Source organism: Podarcis tiliguerta (genome assembly GCF_965153285.1).
Source record: "Podarcis tiliguerta genome assembly, chromosome: 9".
Classification (NCBI taxonomy): domain Eukaryota; kingdom Metazoa; phylum Chordata; class Lepidosauria; order Squamata; family Lacertidae; genus Podarcis; species Podarcis tiliguerta.
In genome coordinates this window covers 37,158,526-37,171,219 of record NC_139542.1, presented here as the reverse complement: position 1 = coordinate 37,171,219, position 12,694 = coordinate 37,158,526, and the positions used below count along the sequence as shown (strand labels likewise).

Genomic DNA, 12,694 nt, shown 5'->3' with positions numbered 1-12,694 from the left:
GGCAACTTTTTGATGTTATGGTGCCTGGGTTACTAGCAGTGGGTTTCATTTAGTGTGTGTGCCGGAGGGGGTGGGCAGATTGGTAGCAGTTTTAATGGGAATCTCACCTTTGCTAACCTAGTTTAAGGTTTCACAGTCATCTTTTCTCCCCAACCCCCTTAATGCAGCTCGCGACTGTCTTGGTTAGAAAGCTTTTAGGTACTGTATATAAAACAACAGATAAATATTAAAAGATGTTCCCCTTCATATACTTGTATTGTAATTTGGTGGCGTTTGCAGGAAGATGAATATTCCTGAGTGACTCTTAAACTACAATAGCTGGGCTTGCTGTGCTCTGAAATGAATGAGCACTTAAATGGGGTAGTTCACATAAGAACGGCTGCCTAATTGCTTGCTTCAGCTTTACTACCCAGAGTCAACTGTAGCTGCTTACACTGGCCAGAAATCCCAGCTATACTTCCTGCTCACTACCAGTTTACTCTCTGAATACTCTGTGCTTGCAGTGAATTGTGAAGTTCACTCATGCCTCTCAAGCATCCAGAGATGAACACAAGCGGGTCAAGAGCCTCTACTTAAAACCAGGCGGGGCTGTTTTCTATTGAGGCTTGTATCCATGTGAATTGCTAGGTACTTCTGTAGGAACTATTCAAGGCTGTGTGTATTACTTTTCCAATATCCACACATGGTTTAAGAATGGGAATGTAGTATAGTATGTTTTTCTTTCTTTCTGGGGAGTTCATGTCCGGTGAATTCACCCCAGGCTGTCCAAGCATTTTGTTAGATCCTCTGTGCCCTGCATTTCTCTTTGATGAACAGACATATCCTAGGAAGGGTGACCTCAGACACCGTTCTTATACTGTTTACACAAACAGTGAATGGAGATATCACTGCATTCTAAAGGGTGGTCTGCACCCCTGTACCTTCCTGTGGAAACCACTGGAAATGCCACTTGTAAATTTGAAAGATGCTCACCAGATAGAGAGTCCCAAATGTGGATGTTTCTTCAAATGGTCACCAAGAGTGTCCCATGTTATGACTATATATGCACTCTATAAGAATTAAAGTCAGTTAAATAGATTTACATGCCTCAGTTGTGTGGTATAAAGTTTATAAATTAATCAGCAATGATTAACTAGGTCCTTCCATGGGTAAATGAATGTTTCTGCCTTATCTTATCATATAATAGACTGTAATTTGTATTCAACCTAACTGACACCAATGCTGGAGCTGTTTATGTGGCACTTGTTTTGTAAGTGAACCCAGTATTTTTTAAATAATAATAATAATAATAATAATAATAATGGCACTGTTGTGCCTTGCCATTGTTCTGTGCCAGTTTTCTCCAATCGGGTGCCCGCTAGGTGTCTTGACACACCTTCCATAAGCCCCACCCACTATAGCCAACAGTCAAGTATGAAGGTGTTATTGTCCAAACCATCTGAAGGGCACCAGGGTGCAGAAGGCACCATCTTTCTCTCTGCCTACTGTGCATGGTTCTATATTAGCCTTCAAATAAATTCCCAGGGTGGTTTTAAAAAATAGTAAGCTTTCTTAAGTAAAATCATTAGATTAAGATGACTCCCTCTTTGGCCTATACCAAGGGCAGTCCAACTTTTCATCCCAAGTGGGCTGCAAGAGTACTTTGACACAGAACTCAGAGGCTGCACACTGCCTTGCCGTGTGGGGGGTAAGGGAGCAAGACCCATATTTGATGCCCCCTGCCCTTGTGCTGCTTTCCCAAAGCGGTGTAAGTGAGGCACTGGGCTTTGGGAAGAAGGCACAAGGCTCTAGCAGGGTCCTAGAGACTTTCCATCTCCCTCCTTAGAGAAAGCACTAACTAGGATTTGGGAAGGAGGAAGGAGGACTCTAGGACTCTGTCAGAACCCTCACTTCATTACCAAAGCCCAGCACCTTGCTCACCCAGCTTTGGAAAGGGCTGCGAGGGGAGGATGTGTCAGATGTTGCTGAGGGCCATCAAAAAAGGTCTCAAGGATCACACATGGCCTTTGTTCTGTGTGGGACCACTCTGATCTAGACTAATCAAAGCCAAGATGGTTAGGCTGTGGATGAGTATAACTGCATTTTAATGCAGAAGTTGTGGAATTAGAACTGGCTTTTGCACGTGACCCCTCTCCAGTCCCTTGGTTCTTAGTGCCTTGTAATAATGGTGACAGAACTCTGCTTTTCTTAGAATTTTTTGGACATGAATTGCTTTGATAGTGATCCCATAAGCTGTGTTTCCTCTCCAAGAAGGCGCTATAGTACTCACTTTCAGTATAACAGTACTCAGGTTTATCTGTGAGGAGTGAATTTGCATTTTATGTGCATTCAACAACTTACTTGAAGAGAAAGTGAGATGAAGCCTGAAGAAGCGGCCTGATATCTGTTTATGGCCAACTGCAATTACTAATGGAGTCTGAACTGCTGAAAGCACCTAGTCAATTTTATTGAGAGGCTACAGTGTGTCTGAGCACTTTACTGAACATCGGAGTAGCAGAGTTCAGGGTCATGGAAGTGGGATAAAGGAAATGTGGTAGTGGTGGAACTGTTATTTTGAGAGAGACTATGTAGTATACGTATATGATCTGGAGGAGAGGAGAATAAGTTCCTCAAACAGAGCAGGTGGAGCTGATTCAGCTCTAAGCAGAATATGTAAATTTTGATAAAGTATTCTGTTCACGTGATCAAGGAATGAGTGAAAGGTCTAGTGAGAATGCACAGGCTGTTTTTCCCCATTGGATGCTCAATATGTGGTACCTAGGGGTGTGGCCAGCAGGTGTACCAATATCAAGGAGGTTTGACTAGCTCATATATTTTTGCTACCTGCTTCATGCATTCAATAGCTATGGATACCAAATGGACTGTTAGGGCTTGTGCCTTCTGCCATTTTGTTTGCAACTAAAACAGCTTTTGCAAAACCCATTTCTCTCTACTCCAGAACAATTTTTCTTTCTCTAAACATGCTATCCTGACTTTGGCCTACCCCATGTTCACTATCCAGGTAGGGTACCAAATGCATGATTACGACTGTAAAATTAAGAAAAAGTGAATTGGGGGGAGGGTACTGTAGCTGTGTAGGAAAGCACATGCCTGCATGCAGAAAATCCCATGTTCAATCCACGGCATTTCCCATTTGAAGGATCAAGTTGTAGGCAATGTCAAAGGCCTCTGTCTCCAACTATAGAAAGCTGCTGTCTGTCAGAGTTGGGAATAGTAGGATAGATAGACAGCTTGTTTGATCTGGTGTAAGGCAGCCTCCTGTGTTCTTATGTAACAAAAGAAGAGAAATAGAAGCCAAGAGGCAGGATGAGAAGTGAAGAGTGTATGATGAAGCACTTCTGGTTTGAAGAAGAGAGGCTTGTGGTACATACCACTGCAGTTCCATTAATTTTTCTGCCTTCCAGATTAGAGTCTGAAGTCACTTAGCAGTTTGCCATACTGAAAACCTTGCTTCAGTTTTTACACATAAGGAGGTATGTGTGTGGTGCGCCTCTAGGCTAAATGTAATATAGATGCTTCCCACTGATGACTCATAAATAAGAAATCAGATTTTGAGCCTGAAGAGCTTAACCCTGCAGTTGAAATGCTTTATGATGCCTGCTCTGTGATGTCCCATGGAAATGGTATCCTGTCATCTATGATGTACACATCCTATGTTGTTTGGATAGGATAACTGCCTACTAGTTCAGATTATGTTTGAAACAGATGGGGCTTGTTAATTCATTAGGCTAGTCTGTGGCATTGAGCTATGGTATGACTAGATCTAAGAACAAGCGGAAAGAATAGTTTTCTCAAGGAAGAGTAAGGATGGAAAGTTAGTAAGAAAAATGAACATTGTTACAGAACTAGGTTATATACCATGACCTTACATTGTCCTAACAAAACTGCACGGGGAGTTAAAAGTTCTGCCTGCCAAGTTGAATGTACATTTTCTGTTGTTGAATTATAAGAGGTTGAAGCATATTCAGGCTTGCAGGGCAAGACCTTAAATGACTACTGGATTTTGTCTGGGAGACTTAAAGGTCTCTGTATTACAGAATCCTAATATGGTGAGGGCACATTTTAAACTGCTGGGTATTATATGATTTGGAAGGTTCTGTGGTAGTCACAAGTCAAAATGTTCACAGTCTTGGATGTGTGATGTCTTAAGGAGCAAAGGTGAGAAAAGACAAGTGAATTGGTTGGTTGGGAGGACAGCGAAAACTCAAGAGTATAAAAAAGAGTTGGGGCCAAAACCATTTCTGAAGGAACTGTACCCTTTTTTTTCAAGAGTAGATAGATAATACAATCTGGATCTTATTGAAACCGTTGCAGCGTTTGCCATTGACTTATGCATGTTCAGTGAAGCTAAGCTAATTGCATGAAGCTTGAAAATATCTGCCTGGTTAGACAAGCTCAGGAACTGCACAGCATCTTCATTCCCAAGGCATAAGAGCATCCCTGGTTTGCTTATAGTTCTCTGGAGCCTTGAAAATAGTATTTTGATGTGTCTAGTGTCTAAGCTGTGGACAAAAAGGTAAATAAACTTTTGCCCATTGAAACTGATAAGATAATAAGGTACAGCCAGCATATATATATATATATATATATATATATATATATATATATATGCATGCTCTAAAAGAACTCAAAACTAATTCTAAATCAAACTGTGGGAAGTTTACATGTCACTATGCACAACTTCTCATCAGACCCTTTTATGTTTTTTCTTGGTAGATGAACCAGAAAAACAGAAATTATGTATATATTACATAATTTCAATAGCCAGCTGAATTACTGTTCACATAATTCAAATTCTTCTACTTTGTTTACTTTGGGATGTGAATTACATAGAGTTTCAATGAAAATTGATGGTGACAAAACCGTTGAATAACTGAATAGCCCATGAAAGAGTTGTGTCAAATCTAACGTTATTTCTTTTTTCCTTTCAAACGTAGCCAATATTTTAAGAGTCCAAATGTTCAAGGTTGAATGTATTTCAAATTCTTTGCATTTATTTATTAATTAGTAATTATATTAGAAAAGGTGTAGAGAGCTAGCTCATAATTACTCATTTGGGCTTAAATAAAATGCAGAAATTTGGGGACATGTTTATTCAAGTTTAGTAGTTAGAACTTGAAAACAAGCATTCCAGACATGATTTCTCATAATGGTTTAAATTTTTCCTCATATATTTAACATCTGGTTTGAGAAGGATAATAACTCGTATAATCAGCTTTTAAACGTGATTATCTAATTTTATTGATTTTTTAAAAAAATGCAAAATCCATTCTTTTTAATTAAAATTCTCCAGAAATGTTACCAAAGCCAACTTAGAAAGCCAAAAATGGACTTACGGCAAGAGTTTGTCAAGGTCGGTAGTTTAAAGCCGCCATTAGCATTGTTAAGCACATCAAATTAAGCTCATTTCCTGTAAAAGTGGGTAATGAATTACTCCAAGAGAGAAATGTGAACTAGATGCAGAAAACTTAGCATACAGAAATAAAATGGTTCATCTAATAACACAGTGCTACTTAAGCTGCAATCCTGTATCTGCTTACTTGAGAGTAAGCCTCCATCAAATTCAATTGAATTTACACCTGAATAGATAGATAGACAGATAGATAGATAGATAGATAGATAGATAGATGATAGATGAGTGCACTGTAAGCCATTCCAATTTATTATTTGTAAACTCTCAAGAACGCACACACTGAAGCCAGTTACAATTCTCTGTAGCCTTCTCTTCTTTCCTTCCAATTTTCTATTGTTTTCTTTTGCAGAGCCATTGGCCCACCATGGCTAAGCATGACTGAGCAAGGCTGAGAGTGCACACAGTGAAATTTTTGCTCTTCCCCTGGTCCAGTAATTCCCCTGGTCCTAGTAATTTTGCTCTTCCCCTGGTCCAGCTGCACTATCCAGAGCTAAGCCATAGTTTGGCTTAGTGTTACGTCAAAACCCAGCCTCGTGCTTCGTCTCCTTCTGGCAAACATTGAGTGATAAGCAAAGAGCAAACCATGGCTGCAGCTTGTAGTATATCTGGAGCAAGAGGAACCATGGTTTAGCTGGAGTGAGACGAACTATGGGCTTGTGACTAAGCTTCAGGTGGCTCAGCAGCAGGACCAGGGGACTGCAAAGCAGCCACAGTTGTAACTCCATGCACTCACATGCTCACTTGTTCATGCTTTCCCTATGACTCATCTTAGTGTTATATACAAAGCAAGCCACTGTGTTGCTGGTTTATACATTTCTGCTGCCATGCGGGAGGCCACTTCATATCACTTCATATGAGAGTGATTACTGTGAAAAAAGTCTAATGTGAATTGGGCGCTATTCACTACAAACTGAGTTGAGAGAAGAGATTTGAGAGAGAGAGAGTTGACAGCCCATTTGGGAAATTATGATGTTTTGTTCACTCAGTAGTAAGAATGCTATTAAACTGGAGTGTATAAACTCTCTTCTTGTGTGGCCTATCACACATGATCTATCACACACCTCTCACGTAATGGCTATTTGGATTAATGTGTATTGAAGTTTCTCGTGTTTATTTCTCATTTTTCCTTGTCTCTTAATGTTGTTAGGTGTGCAGAGATTTTGCACAACTGACTTGAAAGTGCTATCACATCCTTGGTTTTTACGTGGGTTGAGGAATAACAAAACGGGGGGGGGGGTTTCAATGATGTAACCATTGTTATATCTTTTATAATACATCTTTTATATTTTTTATAAGACATGTGAAGGCAGCCCTGTTTAGGGAAGTTTTTAATATTTTAATATTTAATGCTGTATTCTTGCTAACACTTGACTGGGAGCCGCCCAGAGTGGCTGGGAAAACTCAGCCAGATGGGCGGGGTATAAATAAATTATTATTATTATTATTATTATTATTATTATTATTATTATTATTACTGCAGTTTATGAGATGGCAGTATTACTAAAGGTTCTCTAGACCTATCATAGAAATCTCCCCTAAATGTAAAGCTGAATATGTGTGGAGGGGATTTGGAACCACTCTCTCCTGGCCTACCTCTGGGGTTGTATGTCTGACAGGTCCTTTTCTTGACATTAATATAATGAGCATGGACATCTGCAAAGTGCAGGTCAGATAACTACATTCAGCTGAAGGTTTCTAGGTTTCTTCTTTGCAGATTTTCAGCATGCGGACATTCTGCAGAAGCAATAGGGCATGCATTAGAGATGGAACCAATACATGTGGATGGCAGCATCTGAAGATGTTCCTGGCTCCTTGTGTGTGCCTAAATTGGACTAGGAGTTACACAGTGCTTAGCTACTCCCTCCTTAAGCCACTTGTGTAAGCCCCTGCATGCTCTTACATTGCTCCCCTTTATCTGCTGTACACTTGCCATGCTTCCATTACAGTGGGGATTTTGCAGGAGAACAGGGAAGATTGTGTCTCAAATCGTTAGGAGACATAGGAAGTTGTGTTCCCAGGCTTTTACTGTGAGAGGGGCAGCTCCAATGTAGACCTGTCATTTGGCCTCATCTTTTTTGTTGTTGTTTTGTACCTCATGGCAGAAGAAGAGCACTATCAATTATTCTATTTTAAAAAATGGTGTCATCTGTGAAGAAGGCATTATGCCTTGGAACTGCTGGAAACCTTGGTCATTACACCAAGAAAACAGAGCTTAGCTTACTCTCTTTAACAATACTGTGGTACCTAGGGTTACAGATGCTTCAGGTTACAGGCACTTCAGGTTACAGACTCCCCTAACCCAGAAATAGTACTTCGGGTTAAGAACTTTACCTCAGGATGAGAACATAAATTGTGCGGTGGCAGCATGGCGGCAGTGGAAGGCCCCATTAGCTAAAGTGGTACCTCAGGTTAAGAACAGTTTCGGGTTAAGTACAGACCTCCAGAATGAATTAAGTTCTTAACCCAAGGTACCACTGTACAGCTTGATTTTGTTCTGATATTGGGAAACTCTGTCCTCCAAATATCATAGAAATAAATTACTTGGGGACTGAGTGCTGGGAGAGTATTTTTGTTGTTGTCATCAAGGTAAATGCTTCCATTGTGATGTAAAGTGCCTCTGTCGGTTCTCCTTCAGTTGCCTTTGTCTGTAGTTTCATTTGACCTAGTAAATTCAGTGAGAGAAGAACTGCAGATTCGTTGCTGAAATAAAGTATGAAACCACATTTAATGCCACCCTGTATCAGGTTACAAATATAGGTACAGATGAATTATAGCAGCGACCAACCTTAGTGCTGTTAGGCAGTGTTAGATATCACTTACTTGCACAACTAAAATCTAAAATAACATTGCTCATCCATTCATATACATTTGCAAGGGCTTCCCTGAATGTATAATAAATAAGCCATTGTCATCATCCAACAATTGCCAGACAGTGTTATGCTGTTATGTAATGAATGTATAAATATCACAATGAGTAGGGCTAGTAAGCCTCACAGATTAGCAGAGGCAAAACGGGAGGAGGAGCATTATTTCCAGTGTGGGATTAATGCACTGAATGCAGATTCATTTAAAAGGCAGTTTAGTTATATGCATGTAAGAGGCTCAGAGCCAATACAATCCTAGTTCCTAATCTGGTCTGAGCCACTGATATTTGTGACATGGCCTAGGATAAACTACTTGACCTCTTCCTGGCTCAGCTGGTGCAGCCATAAACCAGTACAAAAGCAACTGCTTGTATTTAACCTACAAGAAAGGAATCAGAATGAGATCTAATCACACAAGTAGTTCCATGTGCCCAGTGGGGCTTTGGGTTTAAGTTTCTCGAAGAACAGCCACATGACAGATCACTTCTGCAACTGTGTAGGCTCTTAAATTTAGATTGGCAGAAGGTTCCCAGACCCTATCACAGTGTGTGTGTTTTTTAAAAAAAAAAAATCCACTGGGCGTGCCCAAGCCCTCGGGTACACCTGAAAGAATTGTCTGGATCCCAGTTTAAATGGCACCCCTAAGTGCTTTTGTTAACTCTCACTTTCATAATGAATGTGAACTCCCACTCTCATAATGAATGTGAAGGTTACATAATTTTGAAGCTGGAGAATTTTTAGACTGCAGACTTCCACTTTCTAATGTCAAATTATCCTGACACCATAATATACCATTTATGTAGCTTTGCACAATTATGAAATAGTCTTTGTATAGCTGAATAAATTTGGAACTTGATCTAAAACTCTTCTGGGGATATTTTTACTTTGCATCATAAAAAGCTGACAGAGTTAAAATTAGTGAGCTTTTAAGATTGTGGAATTTATGTTGTGTGCAAGGGGAAATAGGAGGACGTAAAGGTCACTGTTGAGCTCATCCTGGTTCAGGGGTTTGAGAGTTAGAAGGGGATCCGGAAGCCATGCCTCTCATTACATCGGCATGCAGTACACAGCACAGGCACTGCATTTTAAGCAGCATAATGTCAAAATCACACGTATAGTTTATAGCGTTTTAATTATCACTCTACGATTCACCACTATGCTCCTTCAGTTTAGACACATTAGCACTGTTCACAGGTTCTGTTTTCCTACTTTGAATGCCACCGTGCCGCAACTTATGGAATTTATGGTGGAAAAGTCATCTCCGCATTTTCCTACCTGGATGTTAGCCAATACTGCCCTGCAACAGAAGTCAGTGACATGGTTTGATGGTGGTGACAGTTTGTAACTCCCCATCTTTCTGCATTACCAGTGCTCCTGACTCCTTGTCTTTCCCATCTCTCCTCTCCTGAGCTGGTGGATTTCTAGAAGAAGCTCCTTTTCAATCATAGTACCAGGTTTTACACTGAAGGGCAAGGGAAGACCTCTGGTCAGTTTCTTTAAAAAATACTACTGCTCTGTAGTATTGACCTTGAAGCCTTGACCTTCATTCATGTTCTTTTAAAGGAAGAAATGTGATTATCTTTTTAGAAGACTGAGAAAATATAATAATGAATCAAAGCAGTTCTGGGTCTTGCATCCTAAAATACTGTATTTTTTGCTCTATAAGACTCACCTTTTCCATCCTAAAAAGTAAAGGGAAATGTGTGTGCGTCTTATGGAGCGAATGCAGGCTGCACAGCTATCCCAGAAGCCAGAACAGCAAGAGGGAGCGCTGCTTTCACTGCGCAGCGATCCCTCTTGCTGTTCTGGCTTCTGAGATTCAGAATATTTTTCTTCTTGTTTTCCTCCTCCAAAAACTAGGTGCGTCTTGTGGTCTGGTGCTTCTTATAGAGCGAAAAATATGGTACTTAGAGGGAGCTACAGCAGAAATCCTCCAAGTTAAGGCCCCTTCCAAGTGCTCCCAAGCTGTCTTCTCTTGAATCTGTCTCTTTTTGCCTAATGTCAGTTTTCTTGCCATCAAATAGTTGTCTTTTTCTCCAGTTCAGCTAGAGCTGAGCCTTTCTACCATAGCTAAGAAAAGGAGGAGTACCAATAGCTGAAGTTGTTGCCAGGAGTGTTTGTGTAAGAGCAAGGATAAACATGCACTGAACTTTTGGACAGCTCTTTTCCTCACCACAGGAAACTCCTGTTTTCTGTTCCCCAACTACAGGTGCTGCTAACATCTGCCCATCTTGCTTGCTATTAGACTTGCCAGTTTTGTCCTGTGTGATTGCAGCTAAGTAGAGGAGTTGCTAAGGTGAAAGCATGGGGCGAAGGCCTACCATGCCTTGCCGTTGTGCAAGAACCCACAGTCCCCTCCGTCCCTTTTAAAAACCTAAAATAGTCGGATGTGCAATCATCCTTTCAACACTGGAGCACACACACAGCCTTTAAAAGGAAAAAGGGCATCTTCCTCCGCGGCCATCAATTGATTTAAAACTTTCATGCCAGCATACCGACAGCAGGAGAGAGTCTCAAAAGTGCTTTAAGTGGCATGTATGAATTCAGTCTCAGATATTGCTGCCAATTACTACCAGCCATTAGCTAGCAAGGGTAATGAGCAAGCCAGTTACCTGAAATGTGCTTGAAGCTCACTACCCCCCAGAGCTTTCTTTTGAAAATTGCTTCCCCTCCAACATGTAAGCTATACTTACATAGAGCAGCCGTAGAGTCTACCAAGGCAGGCAGAGGTTAGCAGGAGCAGGGAAAAGCCACAGTGCAGCGCCCATGCATATTTCTCCATTTCTACAGCAACTGCTTCTCCTCCTCCCTCTCCTTTTATCAGCTAAGAGCCCTGAGTTCCAGCTGTGCTAGGAAAATGGTCACTTCTAAATCCTAACCTAGATTCCTTTCTTGAAGCTCTTTTGGCTTCAGCCCCTTCTCTCTTTGCTAAGCAGCACTCCTTTCCCTTAGAGAACTGTCTTTTCCCTGGGCATTCATTCCAGTTGCTATATCTAATGCTTGGTTAAAGGTAACAGACATGGATATAAAATTATATGATTCTGAAGCTCCCATTGATGTGCATAATAGTGAAATTAAATACTTCCTGTGGTTAAGGCAGGTCTTCTAGCTCTGAAATTATGCTCTAGCCCCAGAGACCAGCCAAAAAAAGATGTTTATGGCCCAAGATGCACCTAGCAGAAGAAGATGAAACCTCACACATCCCCATTCATCAGTACTATGGCATCCTCAAAGCCTCAGAAGCAGTAGACTTTGGGAATGGCTGTCATAGCTATGGAGAATAGAGAACTTAATTACAAGAAAAGGGGGCGTTACCAGGAAAAAGAACAGCAGGGAAATTACATTCATTTTATTTAGGGAAGGGCAGCACCCCTGATGGGACCAGTATGTGAATTGAGTAGTGCTTACAGGAAGCTTTTAAGCAATTGCCATCAGTGGTGGGGAGACTGCTATACTATCATTGGCTTAGATTGCTGAAAGAGTGGAGAAATCACTTGCCTGCTAGGGATGGTGGAGAAATTCAATTCAGTACACATTTAATACGGAATTCATCAAACCTGCAGTTTCCAAAATAATATGTGAACCAATACACATCTAACCTTCAAAAGTTGCACTTACCAGAATGCTATTTGGAGTGGTGTATGTGTATACAAAGACAGAAGTGTGTGTGTATACAAAGACAGAAATATTCTAGTGAAATTTTGTGAGTCCCTACTTTTAAGGTTTTTAATCAGGCCGTGACTAATGGACATACTTGAGTAGAACTTTTCAGTGCACTTACTACTCAGGTGTAAGTTACATTGAATTTAATGGGACTTGCCCCTAGGCAAGTGAGTATAATAGTAGTAGTAGTAGTAGTAGTAGTAGTAATAATAATAATAATAATAATAATAATAATTTATTATTTATACCCCGCCCATCTGGCTGGGTTTCCCCAGCCACTCTGGGCGGCTTCCAACAAAATATTAAAAATACAGTGGTGCCTCGCAAGACGAAAAGAATCCGTTCCACGAGTCTTTTCGTCTTGCGGTTTTTTCGTCTTGCGAAGCAAGCCCTTTAGCGGATTAGCGCTATTAGCGCTATTGGCAGTTTAAGGGCTATTAACGGCTATTAAAGGCTTAAGGGATTAGCGGTTTAGCTGCTAAAAGGCTATTAGCAGCTTAGCGCTTTAGAAAAAGGGGTTGGGAAGCGGGGGAAAAACTCAAAAATTTTCGTCATTTTCATCTTGCGAAGCAAGCCCATAGGGAAATTCGTCTTGCGAAGCGCCTCTGAATACAGAAAACCCTTTCGTCTTGCGGGTTTTCCGTCTTGCGAGGCATTCGTCTTGCGGGGCACCACTGTACAATAAAACATCAGACATTCAGATGTAGTTTGGATTGGCATTAATCTCAACATTTAATGCCTGTGCATTTGGTCT

General features: G+C 40.8%; 1 protein-coding gene across 20 annotated transcripts in view; it reads left to right on the top strand.

The window, feature by feature from the left end:
* NR3C2 (nuclear receptor subfamily 3 group C member 2) overlaps nt 1–12,694 on the top strand; it is a 141,920-nt gene that overhangs the window by 72,859 nt on the left and 56,367 nt on the right. The window lies entirely within an intron of this gene.